The sequence below is a fragment of the Tenrec ecaudatus genome, chromosome 10, assembly GCF_050624435.1.
Source record: "Tenrec ecaudatus isolate mTenEca1 chromosome 10, mTenEca1.hap1, whole genome shotgun sequence".
NCBI lineage: Eukaryota > Metazoa > Chordata > Mammalia > Afrosoricida > Tenrecidae > Tenrec > Tenrec ecaudatus.
Window position 1 is genome coordinate 96,861,882 of NC_134539.1, and position 15,640 is coordinate 96,877,521.

Genomic DNA, 15,640 nt, shown 5'->3' on the forward strand with positions numbered 1-15,640 from the left:
TAATTGTTCATCCACTTTGTCTTTTGCAGTTGGGGCGGGAAGGTGAGCATCATAGAATGCCAATTTAATAGAAAAAAGTATTCTTGCATTGAGGGAGTACTTGAGTGGAGGTCCAATGTCCTTCTGCTACCTTAATACTAACCTTATAAATATAGATGCACTTCATTAGAAGTGGAAAATGGATCAGAGTAAATGAGATCTGTTCAGTAGTTGAAATCCCCGTAAAGTGGGGGATATTTAAATTCTTAGCCGTGACTGATATTTAAGATGTGGTTGTTCAAACCCAGGGACAAGGGAATAACAAGTAATCTAAACTTGATGGTGAGGAAGACATAAGATGCCTGGTGGGGTGTGATCAAGGGCAATATAGCCAAGAGGAATTAACCAAAACTCAAATTAAAGCCGAACATGATAGTGGGACAAGAGGAAAGTAAAAGTAAATAGAGGAAAGAACCAGGAGGCAAAGGACTTTTATAGAGGTCTAAATACAGGCATGTACATATGTAAATGCATTTATATATAATGATAGGGAAACAGATCTATGTACATGTATTTATTTGTTAAGTAGTAAGGCAGCAGACAGAAATTGGCCTGTTTTTATATTTGAACCCCTTGTTGCAGCTACTGTGTCAATCCTTCTTGTTCGTTGACCTTCTACTTTACGAAGCATGATGTCCTTCTCCAAGGACTGGTCTCTCCCGACAGTATGTCCAAAGTACATGAGACAAAGTCTCACCTTCTTTGCCTCTGAAGATTTCTGCTTGCTCTTCTTCCAAAACAGATTTACGTTCTTCTTTTGGTGACATGTAAGAACGCCTTGACATTTCAAAGGGCTCTTGAATTTGGGACATAGGATTTGCAGAGAAGCAGGAAAGCAAAGGGCTGGGGAAGAAAGGGTTTGATCCAGAGCTCTGGGCGTGAAACGTTACTTTACCCAGAACCTAGGTTAGTAGGAATGCTATTTTCATGTTTGTCTGTGGCATGCATTTAAAGTCTGCTTCAGGATTAATTGTCAGAAATCAGTAGGTTTGTACTGACGGTTATAGTCCACCAGTTAGGATGTTCTTTGGCCTTGTGTCGGCGCTCAGCAATGCAGTGTTTGTGACTCAGTGGTGCAGAGCAGCAGCCCCAGTGGCAGGAAACTGATACAGGCAGGTCTGGGATCCTGAAGGTGTTGACACATCCCTCCAACAAGGAAGAAGCGCAGAGAGGTTGGGCATGTTTAATGTCTTCCAATCTTTGTGCTCTGAACACAAAGGTGAACATTTGTAAAAATAACTTTCATCAACAAACTCTAAATGTCCAAATAAGTATTTGAAATCTAATATAATAAAAATGAGAGCACACGAGGTGAGAAAGATTCTTGGAGAAAGGAATTCCTACATAATACGTTGCCACACGAGAGGTTAGTCACCTGACCTAACGCAACATGATATTTCATGCTTCTGATCAACATTTTTGCGTATTAATAGAAAGATGATTCCATTGTTACCAGTCTGGGGGGCACCATGGAGCGGTACTAGTAAAACTTAGCAACTTTAAGATGAGTTCCTAACAGCTTTAATGGTAATATTAATAATGAAAGCCAGCATTTATGTTCTTACTCAAATAAATGCTAACAACCCAAGAGATACAAATATTGTTTTCTGTTTCAGCAGCATAGGCCTCATCATTCACCTGAGTCTTAGAAATGAAGCCAGGGTGCTGTCCCTGCCAGTCTGTCTCTAGAATCCATACGCCCACCCTGATGCACTACTCTATGAAGGGGGTACCCTCAAAAAGATGGAATTTTTTTTCTCTCTCAAAGCTATGTATTTTTTAAAATATAATTTTATTGGGGGCTCTAATAGCTCTTATAACAACCCATACATCAATTGTATCAAGTATATTTGTACATATGTGGCCATAATTTACTTTCTAAACATTTACATTCTATTTGAGAAAGCAATGTATTTAATTTTTTTTTTACAAAACAAACTTATCACCTTCAAAGTACTCTCCATTATACTTAAATACATTTGTCAAAGCTGTGATTCCATTCTTGGAAACGTTTTTCAAACTCATTTGTGTGGATGGCTGACAGCACCTCCTGTGTTTTTTCTTCACATCTTCAACATGATCAAATCGCTGTCCTTTCGTTTCCCCTCTTCATTTGTGGAAGCAAAAAGAAGGAGCAAGGTCAGGTGAGTAAGGTGCGTGGGGTAAGAGAGGCATGCTGTATTTTGACAAAAACTGGCACACTGAGATGGCTGGGTAAGCAAATGCATTGTCCTGGTGGCAAAACCAGTCCCCCGTCTTCCACAAATCAGGCCTTGTTTGTCGCACACTGTTACGAAATCTTTACAGAACCTGTAAATAGAAAGCTTGATTAACAGTCTGGCTTGTTGGGACAAACTCCAAATGCACTAGGAATCCACATTTTTGTCTGATCAGGAAGTTGACAGATGTCCAGGACAAGGTTTGTCACCAATCAACATTTCACCTTTTTTTAAATGAGAAAACCACTCATACACTTGAGTTTTTCCCATAGCGCTGTCCTGTAAGCTGTGTTCAACGTCACATCAATCTCTGCAGCACTTTTCCCAAGCAGGAAACCAAATTTCACAGCCGCACATTGTCTCTTAACTCAGCCATCACCAAAAAAAAAAAATGAGGTTTGAGTGATTCAGCTGCTATGAAAAAATTCCCTGTGACCAGAGAGAACTTTCCCATGGGAGCACTAACTCAGAGTTGCTCAATGCTTGCCTAGCCGGAGAAATGGGTGCTATGAAAGCTCTGCTCTGCCTAGGGCAATTCTGGTTTGTTTGTTTGTTTGTTTGTGTGTTTGGAGGGTGGGGACACCCTTGTATACTGCCTCCCATGTGAATGTTGGAAATTTTGTGGCAGGTTGTTAATAAATCCTTCTCCAATCTTGATGTCCCAATCTTATTTACACGGTTCAGCTTCCAAATATTCTTGGAATATTTACTCACATACAGATTGAAAAAGTAAGGTGACAGGATAGAATTCTGCTGCATACTTTTAAATTCGATTTAACCTCTTTTTCTGTTCCATCAACCGCCTCTTGATTGGTGTTACGGTTTTATAGGAGCACAATGAAGTCTTCTAGAATTTCTGTTCTTTTAACATTATCCATAATGTGTAATAAGCCATGTTGTTGAATACCTTTGTCTAGTTGATAAAATAAACAAGCACTTATAGGGACTTTATAATTATCCTTTCACCTCCAACCCTAGCTCTTTTAAAAAAAAATCATTTCATTGGGGCTTGTACAACTCTTATCACAATCCATACATCCATCCATTGTCTCAAGCATGTTTGTACACTTGTTGCCATCATCATTCTCAAAACATTTGCTTTCTACTTGAGCCGTTAATATCAGCTCCTTATTTTTCCCATTCCCTCCTGAAACCCTCCTCACCCCTAGCTCTTTAACCTCTTCAACTATATATTAGATCAACAATATATGTGTTTCATACTAAATGGCAATAGTTCATGACTATTTCTTAATAGAAAACAAAACAAAACATTCTCTCTCCCTAGAAGCAATTCCAGGTACATCCTTGGTCCCCAAGGGAACCATCCTTGGTTTCCCAAAGGAAAATCTTTTTGAATTTTAGACCAAAAATTCTCTAGACAGTGCCCCTTGGTTCAACAAAGGAACTCACTGTAGGGAAGGACATTCATTTTTTTTTTTCACAACTTGGTGTGCTTTTTATTATCACCACGTGCCAGCAGTTCTAAACAAGGGTTAGTAGTAAATTCCTCCCCCACGGAATTGGCTTTAGTTGCTGTACATTTTTTAAAAAACAATTTATTAGGGGCTCATACAACTCTTATCACAGGGGAAGGACATTCTTTTTTTATTAATTATTTTTTTAAAACAATTTATTTGGGCTCATACAATTCTTATCACAGTTCATACATATACATACATCAATTGTATAAAGCACATCTGTACAGTCTTTGCCCTAATCATTTTTTCTCCTCTTTTCTTTTTTTATATTTTATTAGGGACTCATACAACTCTTATCACCATCCATACATATACATACATCAATTGTATAAAGCACATCCATACATTCCCTGCCCCAATCACTCTCAAGGCATTTGCTCTCCACTTAAGCCCCTTGCATCAGGTCCTCTTTTTTTTGTCCCCTCCCTCTCCTTTCGCCCCTCCCTCATGTGCCCTTGGTAATTTATACATCGTTATTTTGTCATATCTTGCCCTATCCGGAGTCTCCCTCCCCCCCCCCTTCTCTGCTGTCCCTCTCCCAGGGAGGAGGTGACATGTGGATCCTTGTAATCAGTTCCCCCTTTCCAACCCACTCACCCTCCACTCTCCCAGCATCGTCCCTCACACCCTTGGTCCTGAAGGTATCATCCACCCTGGATTCCCTGTACCTCCAGCCCTCATATGTACCAGTGTACAGCCTCTGTCCTATCCAGCCCTGCAAGCTAGAATTCGGATCATGGTAGTTGGGGGGAGGAAGCATCCAGGATCTGGGGGAAAGCTGTGTTCTTCATCGGTACTACCTCGCACCCTAATTAACCCATCTCCTCTCCTAAACCCCTCTATGAGGGGATCTCCATTGGCCGACACTTGGGCCTTGGGTCTCCACTCTGCACTTCCCCCTACATTTAGTATGGTATATATATACATATACACATATATACACATACATACACACACTTATATCTTTTTTTTTTCCATGATGCCTTATACTTGGTCCCTTGGCACCTCGTGATCGCACTGGCCGGTGTGCTTCTTCCATGTGGGCTTTTTTGCTTCTGAGCTAGATGGCCGCTTGTTCACCTTCAAGCCTTTAAGACCCCAGACACTATCTCTTTTGATAGCCGGGCACCATCCGCTTTCTTCACCACATTTGCTTATGCACCCATTTGTCTTCAGCGATCCTATCATGGAGGTGTGCAGTCAAAGATATGATTTTTTGTTCTTTGATGCCTGATAACTGATCCCTTTGGGACTACTCGATCACACAGGCTGGTGTGTTCTTCCATGTGGACTTTGTTGCTTCTGAGCTAGATGGCCGCTTGTTTATCTTCAAGCCTTTAAGACCCCAGTCACTATCTCTTTTGATAGCCGGGCACCATCAGCTTTCTTCACCACATTTACTTGTTCACCCGCTTTGGCTCCAGCCATTATGTCGGGAGAGTGAGCATCATAGAGTTCCAATTTAATAAAAGAAGGTATTTATGCATTGAGGGAGTGTTTGAGTAGAGGCCCAAGGGGGAAGGACATTCTTAATGTGATCATGCAAATGCTGTACCCTTGGCTCTGCTTCCCTCTGCCTGATGCTCTGGCTTCACTAACATCAGTACATCCATACTGCGCAAAGAAAACAAGATCTTCATAACAGGGAACCAAAAACAAAACATTATGATAAATAGTCAATAATCAAGCACCCACTTCCTTTCCCCCTTCTCTCCCTCTCCCATGTCCTCCTGGAACCGTCAGTCCTGTTGTTTTCTCCTCCACGTTGTTTATCCCACCTATTTTATCTAGATAGACAGACAGAGACAACAATATGCACACACACGCGCGTGCGCACACAAAACAGAGCAACAACAACAACAAAACCCAATGGGGAAAAGGGAAAAAAAGCTTGTAAATTGTTCATGGTCTGTTTGTTGACCTTTAGGAGTGTTTTCCTGTCGAGTCTGATGGGGTGCCACACCCTGGCCCCAGAGTCTGTTTTTAGTATTCCTTGGGGACTTCGTTGCTCTGCTCCTCTTGCTGTTCTGTTGCATGCCCTTAGTGTGGTGGAATAATATCAGGCACAATTCCTGAACTGTGTCTTCAGTGTTGGTCCCATAGCACTATGGGTCAGTAAGGTATGCCGTGTCTCATAGTGGGGCCAACCCTATGGTCCTCTCTGAACAGGAATATTGTCCTCAGGTTTGGGGAGCCAGGATGTGCTCCACTCTCTCTTCCTCCACCTTCATTTGTTCCTGTGTGCTCAGATCAGACATGTCCCTCTCCCTGAGCTGTAGTTTCAGTGCTGTCCTCTGAAGTAATTTCTTTTACGGGCGGGGTGGGGGCGGGGTAGTTGGGGTCTGGCCCCTCAGACCTCTCTATTGGTTCCCTGCTTCATCCCAATATGTTGCATTCACTTCTTAGAGAACCAGGTTGAAGTCTTGTCCCTCTTTCCCTGTGGAGATATAAATAATACCACCATCCCCCCCCCCCCCGTCGGATGGGTTAGTATCCTGTACCCCAGCTTCCCATGTCTTTTTTTCTTCCCCCACCTTTTTAGTTGGCTACCATATATGTCTCTGGATTTGATCTGGCCTCTGCCATACTACCTGGCCCTCCCTACAAGAATGTTTGTATCAGGGTGCGAGGTAGTACCGATGAAGAACACAGCTTTCCCCCAGATCCTGGATGCTTCCTCCTCCCAACTACCATGATCCGAATTCTACCTTGCAGGGCTGGATAGGACAGAGGCTGTTCACTGGTGCATATGGGGGCTGGAGGCACAGGGAATCCAGGGTGGACGATACCTTCAGGACCAAGGGTGTGAGGGGCGATGCTGGGAGAGTGGAGGGTGAGTGGGTTGGAACGGGGGAACTGATTACAAGGATCCACATGTGACCTCCTCCCTGGGAGAGGGAAGGCAGAGAAGGGGGGAAGGGAAACTCCGGATAGTGCAAGATATGACAAAATAACGATGTATAAATTACCAAGGGCACATGAGGGAAGGGGGAGCGGGGAGGGAGGGGAAAAAAAAAGAGGACCTGATGCAAGGGGCTTAAGTGGAGAACAATTGCTTTGAGAATGATTGGGGCAGGGAATGTATGGATGTGCTTTATACAATTGATGTATGTATATGTACCGATTGTGATAAGAGTTGTATGAGCCCCTAATAAAATGTAACAAAAGGAAGAAAAAACAAAACAAAAAAACTCATGAGTGGCCCTTCTAAGGTATAGCGATTGGTCTCTGTCTGGAGAAAGAAGAGTGATGAAAATCGAGACATATGGAAACAATTAGTCCAATGGACCACGTGAACATTAGTGTCTACAACTCTGAGGCCAGAACTAGATGGTGCCTGGCTACTTCTATCAACTGCTCAGAAATGGATCACATTAGAAGGGATCACGTGAGAAAGGGATCCTGCAAAAGGTGGGAGAAAAATGGAGACTAAAACTCAAAATCATAAGACTACGCTTATTGGTGGCACCTCGGAGACTACGTGAACCTTAGTCACTACCCTTCAGTTTGGAAACGAACTGAACCATGTGGCTCAATTTCAGTCAATGATAGAAAAGTCTATAAGGGAATATCAACGATTTGAGATCCAAAAGGCAGTATTTATTTAGTGACAAAGGGTTAGAGCCAGAGAGGAGGATTGGGAAGGAGAGGCACAGGGAGGAGTAGGATAAGTGAGGTTACATTGTGGGGAAAGATGCGAAACAAAATGGCGGCTTGGGACTACCATATGTTTACTATTTCAATATCCTCCTTGCTCTCTTATGACACTTTAAATCTTGTAAGCATGGTTCTGCCTTTGTTAATGAGTGTTATTAAAAGCTTGTCCTATCACCAAAAAAAAAAAAAGAATGTTTGTATACAGTAGCTTTTTACCTAAGCCCCTTTTGCATTTTTAAGTGTACCTCAGCAGACTCATGTTGTACTTGTCCTTTTGTGCTTGGCTTACTTCATTTAGCATAATTCCCTCCAGTTCTTCATATACTGCGATGTGGTGCATGTGTTCATCACTGCTTTTTAGGGATGCATTATATGTATGTACCACATTTTTTAATCCATTCGTCTGTTAATGGAAATGTGGATTGTTTCCAACTCCTTGCGATTGTGAACTGTGCCATGATGAACATTGGAGCACAGATGTCTGGCCGTAGTTTGTTTCTTGCCTCTTCTGGGTATAAGCCCAGTAGGGGGATTGCTGGGTCATATGGTAACTCAATTTCTACCTGTTTTACATATTGCCAAATCGATTTCCATAATGACTGTTCATACCTATAGGTCCACCTGCAGTGGATGGGAGTTCTTATCTCACCACAGCCCCTCCAACACTTGTTGCTTTCTGATTTTTTTTAATTGGGCTATCTTTGAGGGTGTTAAGTGGTATCTCATTGTTAATATGCATTTCTCTTATGGCTAATGATAGGGAACATTTTTTCATATGTTTATTGACCATTTGGATTTCTGCCCTTGTATAATTTCTGTTCAGGTCCTTTGCTCACCTCCTCAGTGGGCAATTAGTTTTTTTTTTCTTTATGGAAGCTAGCAGAGTATTGTAGATTTTAGTAATAAGGTCTTTATCTGATATGTCATTGCTAAAGATGTTTTCCCAATTGGTGGGCTATCTTATTACTCTCTTGGTGATGTCATTCGATGTACACAGGTGTTTTTTTCTTCAATATATCCCACTGTCAATTTGTGACTCAGCTGTATTTGTGCCCTTCCCTATTTCTGATAACCTATGTATTCCCTGCGCCAAAGTTCTCAGGTTTGTCTCAATTCCCACATTGATGGCCCTAATAGTTTGGGGTTTTACCTCGAGGTCTATGATCCACCTTGAGTTTATTCTTGTGCATGGAGTGAGTAAGGGTCTTGCTTCATTTTTCTGCCAGTAGATATCCAGCTTTTTCAGCACCACTTGTTGAAGAGGGCATCTGCTTCCCATTTGATTTTTTTTATGGAGGGGGGGCTTATCAAAGATCTGTTGTCTGTATGCTGATGATTTTATTTCTAGGTTTTCATTTTTTTCCATTGGTCTGAGTATCTGCCATTATACCAGTAGTATGCGGTTTTGACCACTGTGGCTGGATAATATGTGCTAAAGTTGGGCAAAGCAAGTCCTCCTACTGTGTCCTTCTTGAGGAGTTCTCTGCTAATTTGGGAGTTCTTCCTTCTCTGTATAAAGTTGGTAATTCGTTTTTCCATTTCTTTGAAGAAAGATGAGGGTAATTATATCAGGATTGCATTAAACTTATATATTGCCTTTGGCAGAACTGACATCTTTACTATATTGAGTCTTCCAATCCACAAGCATGAGATATTCTTCCATTTGTTGAGGTCACTCTTGGTTTCTTGAAATGGTGTTCTGTAGTTTTCCTCATATAAATCTTTTGTTCATTTAGTCAGGTGTATTTCTTGATATTTCAGTTTGTGCTTGGCTGTTGTGTGGGGTACCACTTTTTTGATATCCTCTTCTGTGGTCTTATTCAATGTGTATAGCAGTCAGATAGACTTCTGTTTGTTGATCTTGTATCCTGCCATTCTGCCACACTCTTCTATAGCTTCCAGTACTCCCCTTGTGGAGCTTTTGGGATTTTCCATATATAAAATCATATCATCTGCAAATGATGATAGTTTAACCTCTTTCTTCCCCAAGCAAATATTTTTTATGTTTTTTCTTTGCATTATTCTGTTAGCTAAAACCTCCAGTATGATGTTAAATAAGAGTGGGGAGAAGGGGCATCCTTGTCTGGTCTCCTTTTTCAGTGGGATTGTGTTTGTCTTTTCTCCATTGACTACCACATTGGCTGTTGGTTTTTTATATATAGCTTGTATTGTCTTGAGGGATTTTCTTTCCATTCCTATCTTCTTGAGTGTCTTAAAAAGGAATTGGTGTTGGATGTTGTTGAATGCTTTTTCCACGTCTATCAATATTATGTGGTTCTTATAGTTTTTCATGTAAATGTGGCAAATGATACTAATAGTCTTTTGTATGTTGAACCCTCCCTGCATCCCTGGTATGAATCCCACTTGGTCATGGTGAATTATTAGTTTTATATACTTCTGTATTCTATTGCCAGTATTTTGTTAAGGATTTTTGCATCGATGTTCATTAGCGATATTGGTCTGTAGTTCTCGATTCTTGAGGGATCCCTGCCTGGTTACGGTATCAGACTTATACTAGCTTCATAGAAGTTCAGGAGTTTGACATCTTTTTCTATGTTCTGGAAGAGTTTGTGTAGGATTGGTGTCAGTTCTTCCCCTGATTTCTTGGTAGAATTCTCCGGTGAAGCCATCTGGTCCAGAGGATTTTTTTGTTGGCAATCCCTTGATAACCTTGTCTATTTCTTCTATTGCTATGGGTCTGTTGAGATTTTTAATGCCCACCAGGGATAGTCTAGGGAGGGATTGTTTTTCCAAGAATTTGTCCATGTCTTCCAAGTTGCTGAATTCATTGGAGTATAGCCCTTTGTAATACTGTGTAATTACCCTTTGGATTTCATTAGCGTCTCTTGTAATATCCCTTCTTTCATCCCTCCTCCTTGCTCTTGAAATTTGTTCATTCCTTTCTTTGGTTAGGTTTGCCATCGGTCTGTCGATTCTGTTTATTCTTTCAAAGAACCAACTTTTAGCAGCATTAATTTTTCAATAGTTTTCATATTCCCTCTCCTGAATCTCAGCCCTGATTTTTATTATTTATTTTCTTTTGCTATTAGTAGGTATGTCCTATTGACTCTACTCTAGTTCTAAGTTTTCTGCCAGCATATCAATCATAAACTTCCTCTTATAACTGCCTATGCCGTGTCACATAAGTTTTGGTGTGTCATGTTCTCATTCTTGTTGGTTTCTAGAAATTTCCTAATTCATCTGATCTGTTCCAGTATGCACTCCTTTTGCAATAGTTATTCATCCTCCGATGGTTTGCTCTTATTTTCTTCATCTTCCTTTTGTTGATTTCCAGCCTCATGGCACAGTGATCATAGAGAGAAGTCTGTATGATATCAATGTGCTTAAATTTATGTAGATTTTCCTTATGCCCCAACATGTGGTCTATCTTTGAATATGTGCTATGTGGACTTGAAAATAATGTGAATTTTTTTGTATTTGGGTGAAGAACTCTGTAAATCTCTGTCAGGTCAAATTGTCTATTTGTAGTGTTTAGATCTCTAGCCTCCTTGTTGAGTTTCTTTCCCTGTAATCTATCTTTCTCTGAGAGCAGTGTATTGAAGTCACCCACTATAATTGTTGAGCCTGTGATTTCATTTTTCATCTTTTGGAGTGTTTGATTGACATATTCAGTGAAGCTCTCATTCGGGGAATATATGTTTAAAATGCTTAGTGTCTTTGTCTACCATTCCCTTGAGCATTATATTGTGTCCCTCCTTGATCTCTTTTTATGGTTTGCACTTTGAGGTCAAGTTTAGGATCGCAACCCCTATTATTTTCAATGGCTGTTTGCTTGGTATGGTTTTTCTCCAGCCTTTGATTCTCAGCCTATTTTTGTATGTAGCCTTGAAATGTGTCTCCTGTAGGCAGCAGATTGATGGGTTGTGTTTTCTAAGCCAGTCTGATAGCCTCAGTGTTTTAATGCCTGAGTTCAGTCCATTGATCTTCAGGGTTATTACATCCATCTGTAGAGTCTGTGATGTCATCTATTTACTTCTTAAAAAATCATTTTATTGTGGAATCATACAACTGCTATCACAATCCATACGTACATCAATTGTGTAAAGCACATATGAACATTCATTGCCCCCATCACTCTCAAAACATTTGTTCTCTACTTAAACCCCTGGCATCAGCTTTTCATTTTCCCCTGCCCTCCCCGCTCCCCACTCCCCCTGAACCCTAGATAATTTATAAATTATTATTTTGTCATATCTTACACTGTCCGACGTTTTCCTTCACCAACTTTTCTGTTGTCCATCCCCCAGGGAGGAGATTATATATAGATCCTTATAATCAGTTCCCGTTTCTACCCCACCCTCCCATCACCCTCCCAGTATTACCACTCTCACCACTGATCCTGAAGGGATCATCCGCCCTGGATTCCCTGTTTCCAGTTCCTATCTGTACCAGTGTACATCCTTTGGTCTAGCCAGATTTGTAAGGTAGAATTGGGATCATGATAGTGGGTGGGAGAAGGAAGCATTTAGGAGCTAGAGGAAAGCTGTATGTTTCATCATTGCCACACTGCACCCTGACTGGCTCGTCCATATTATACCTTTTGTGTTGGGTATTTTCCTACCTCCCTTTCTTATCAGTGTGGTGTTTTGTGTGTGTGTTTCATTCTTGACTTATTTCCACCCTTAAGCCAATGCTATCTTGGGGGCTGTTTTCTATTTGTTGCCCTCTAGGTGGGGTTGTTCTATGTGGCGGTGTCTTATTTGTGCTTGGTGAGTTTTGTTCTTCTGGCCACACTGGGTCAGCAAGGATCTTTTGTAGGACTGAGTTTCTTTTAACATATTCTTTGAGTGTTTCGTTGTCTGGGAAGATTCTTATGTCTCCATCTATCTTGATATATAATTTGACTGGGTAGAGTATTCTTGGGTTTGCATTATTTTCCTTCAATTTTTGGAATATGTTACTCCATTCCCTCCTCTTCTTCATATTGTCCGCTGAAAGGTCTGAGCATATTCTTATTTGGGAACCTTTATATGTGATTGCTTGTTTTTCCCTAACTACTCTCATGATTTTCTCCTTATCCTCAAAGTTGGATAGTTTAACTTTTATGTGCCTCAGTGACTTCTTCATGGATTCAGTCTAGCTGGTGTTCTTTCAGCCTCCTTAATGATTGCCTGGGTTTCATTCATTAAACTAGGGGGATTTTCCTCCAAGAATTCTCTCACTATTTTGCAGGTGACTTATTTGTTGTGTCTTTCTCCAGTAATTCAATTATTCTGATATTGGTCTTATTTGTAGCATCAAACATAGCTCCTAGATTTTCTTCAGCTTTTCTGATGATCTTATTAGACTTTTGTTCATGTTTGTTAAAGTCTACTTGGTTGTCCTCTAGGTCCCTGGTGCTTTTTTTCTGCCTCCTCCAGTCAGTTGGAGATGTTCATGAGTCTGCTATAGGTTTTTGTTATCTCGTCCCTAAGCGGTTGTATTTCCTGTGGTGTATGGTCTTAATCTCCTCTGTCATTTCATCCTTTTTATGTATTGTTTCCCTCATATCCTGTATGACTCCAAGCAGCATTCTGAAAATTTCCTTCTGTGGCAGATCAATATTTGCTTTTTATATGCATGTTGTTAGGTTCAGGACATCTTCCGACATTGCCTTTTGTTTCTCGTGTTTGTTTGTTTTTTATTGAGATTGTGGCTGGATTGCTGTTTGCATTGTGTTATTATTGAGGAGCCTGGTGCCATTTTCTCGAGAGTTGAAGAGCACTAGGCCCTCTCTGGGAGACTTGTAGGAATGCTTCTTAGAACTGTCTGCAAGTAATTGCATTATGGGATTGACCTATCGCTTTATCCCCCTGTAGCTTCACTCTTTCCATAGTCAATCAGTATTCTGTTATTTGGAGGTTAAGTTTGATGGTCCTCTGAGGGGACTCTGGTTGGGTGCTTGTGGACCCACAAAGATGGTGCTGCACTGGGTAATCTTAGAAGAAGTTGTGGTGGTGTGGCACATGGCAGCTTGGGATGCCGCAGAGGACATGCAGAGGTTCCTGCTGCAACAGAAGTGTCACAGAAGGCAGGTGGATATGCCTGCTTTGATGTAGAGCACCACGAATGGTTGGCAGAATTTCCTTGGTCAACTAGATCACCGTGAGGCTGGGCATAGATTCCCACCGCAGCATGGAGCACTGGAGAGTGTTGGCGGAGCTGCCTCAGGCTGTGAGGCACTATGGCAGGTGGGAGGAAGTGCCCTCAGTCACGTGGGACCACAGTGGATGGGTAGGAGCTCCTCCAGCCATGATGGCGGGACTTCCCCCAGAAGAAGTTGGGCGGGATTTCCCCATCCTCCTGTTATGCTGCATATGGTGGAGCTCTTCCAGCTGGGTGGAAGGCAGGTGTAAATGGTTTAGGCTAAGGGGAATAGCCTGGAGGCCGGCAGTAGTGTGGGAGAAAAAAGGGAAGAGAGAAAAGGGGGGAGGAGAAGAAAATTTAAAAAAACAGCTCACTAAGACTGTGGGGGGAATGAGAGAAGAAAGGGAAACAAAAGTATCAATATAGCTGAGCCCCAATTCTAGGGTTTAAACCCTGCCCTGATGCGGTGGCAATCTGTGGCTGTGTTGAGATAAAGCCCTTGGGATGGCTCCAAAGGATCCTGGCTCTGGCTGAGACAGTAGCAGGGTTAAGGTCAAACCGTAGCCGGCCTCTGCTGTGGTAAGCCAAAAGCCCCCAGCTACTCAAAACCTAGTGGATCTGTGCCTACTTATCTATGATGCTCCTCCTGAAATCTGGCAGTGTGGGATTTCCCTCTTAGTCACTCTCCTGTGTTGATTTCTGCTGAGTCCCTCTAGTATGTGCTACCCAATCACCATATTGCTGGAAGTCTCTTCAATATTCTTTAAGGAAGATTTACTGTGTTTCCCCGAAAATAAGACTTTTATATTTATTTTCCCCCAAGAAAATACACTATGGCTTATTTTCAGAGGATGTCTTATTTTTATTAAGTGTGGTATAACAATCTACATTTATTCAAATATAGTTAAGTCATCTTCTTCTGGCACATCGACCCGCAGTGCTGAGTAAAACAGCAGCCACTGATTTACTTCTTCCCCCTGAGGACACACAACACCTAAAGCAGAGCGTCCTGCTCCTCAATTCACTGAGGATACTTTGACTCTCACTGTCTGTGTCTCCCACTATGCCTCAGCTTGCAGCACTCATAGAACCACCGGGACCTGACAGGGGGAGCCGACTTTGTCGATAGGGCTGTCCGCATCTCTCCGGTCACCTTCGAGATAGCAGCTGTCACGATGGGGTAGATGAGACGGACTGGCCCTCTTCGTGACCATGTCGCGCTGGTACACTGCAGAGCCATGCCAATCACTGTGTCTTATTTTCGAGGGATGGCTTATATTGCCAAATGCTTAGAAATTCTGCTACAGCTTATTTTATAGGTATGTCTTATTTTCGGGGAAACATGGTACAACAGATGAGAGAATTTATTTGCATTTTTCTCATTAATGCTGAATAGCATTTATCTGGACTGAAAGGTGTGAACCCATGTAGGAGTACTTGTTTTTGTAATTAGGTGCCATCAAGTCAGTCCTGACTCATCATGATCCTATGGGCAGCAGAAGAAGCACTGCTGTGCCAGCTCCACCCTCTGTTATTATGTTTGAGCCCGTTGTTGCAACCACTGTCCATCCATCTTCTTGACTGACTTCTTCTTTTGCCAACCCTCTACTTTTCCAAGCTTGATGCCATTTTCCAGGGACTGGTCCCTCCTTACAACATGTCCAAAGGATGTGAGATTAAGTCTCACCATCCTGCCTTCTAAGGAGCATTCTGGCTGATTTGTTTTCTTCTCTTAGTCCACGATACTCTCAGGATCCGTCTCCAGCACCACACTTCAAACGCATGTAGAAGTGACACTTCACAACCAAAATCGGTCGCCATTAAATGAACTTCTACTTCATGGTGATCCCATGTGTGTCAGGGTAAAATTTGTCTCCATAGGGGTTCCAAAGGCTTTTTTTTTTTTTTTTAGCATCAGATAGCCAAACCTTTTTCTGAAGTTCTCCTAGGTGGATTTGAACCTCCAATCTTTCCATTAGCATCTGAGGATGTTCACTGTTTTCCCCATCTATTGACTCCACAACATCAGTACTTTTGAACGAGTGTTTGTTCTGTCATTTTCATGACAAAGAGGAAAATGAATAGGAGACCAAGGAGCGGAGGTGTCCCGCTTTCTTCTGTCATCCATTGACAGTGAGCATCTGCCTCTTTCTTACCCTT

The 15,640-nt window shown here is 41.8% G+C and overlaps 1 protein-coding gene across 3 annotated transcripts in view; it reads left to right on the forward strand.

Annotated features, from left to right (window-relative positions):
- The window catches only part of SPECC1 (sperm antigen with calponin homology and coiled-coil domains 1), a 286,549-nt gene that overhangs the window by 15,751 nt on the left and 255,158 nt on the right, over positions 1-15,640 (forward strand). The gene's annotated exons all lie outside the window — the stretch shown is intronic.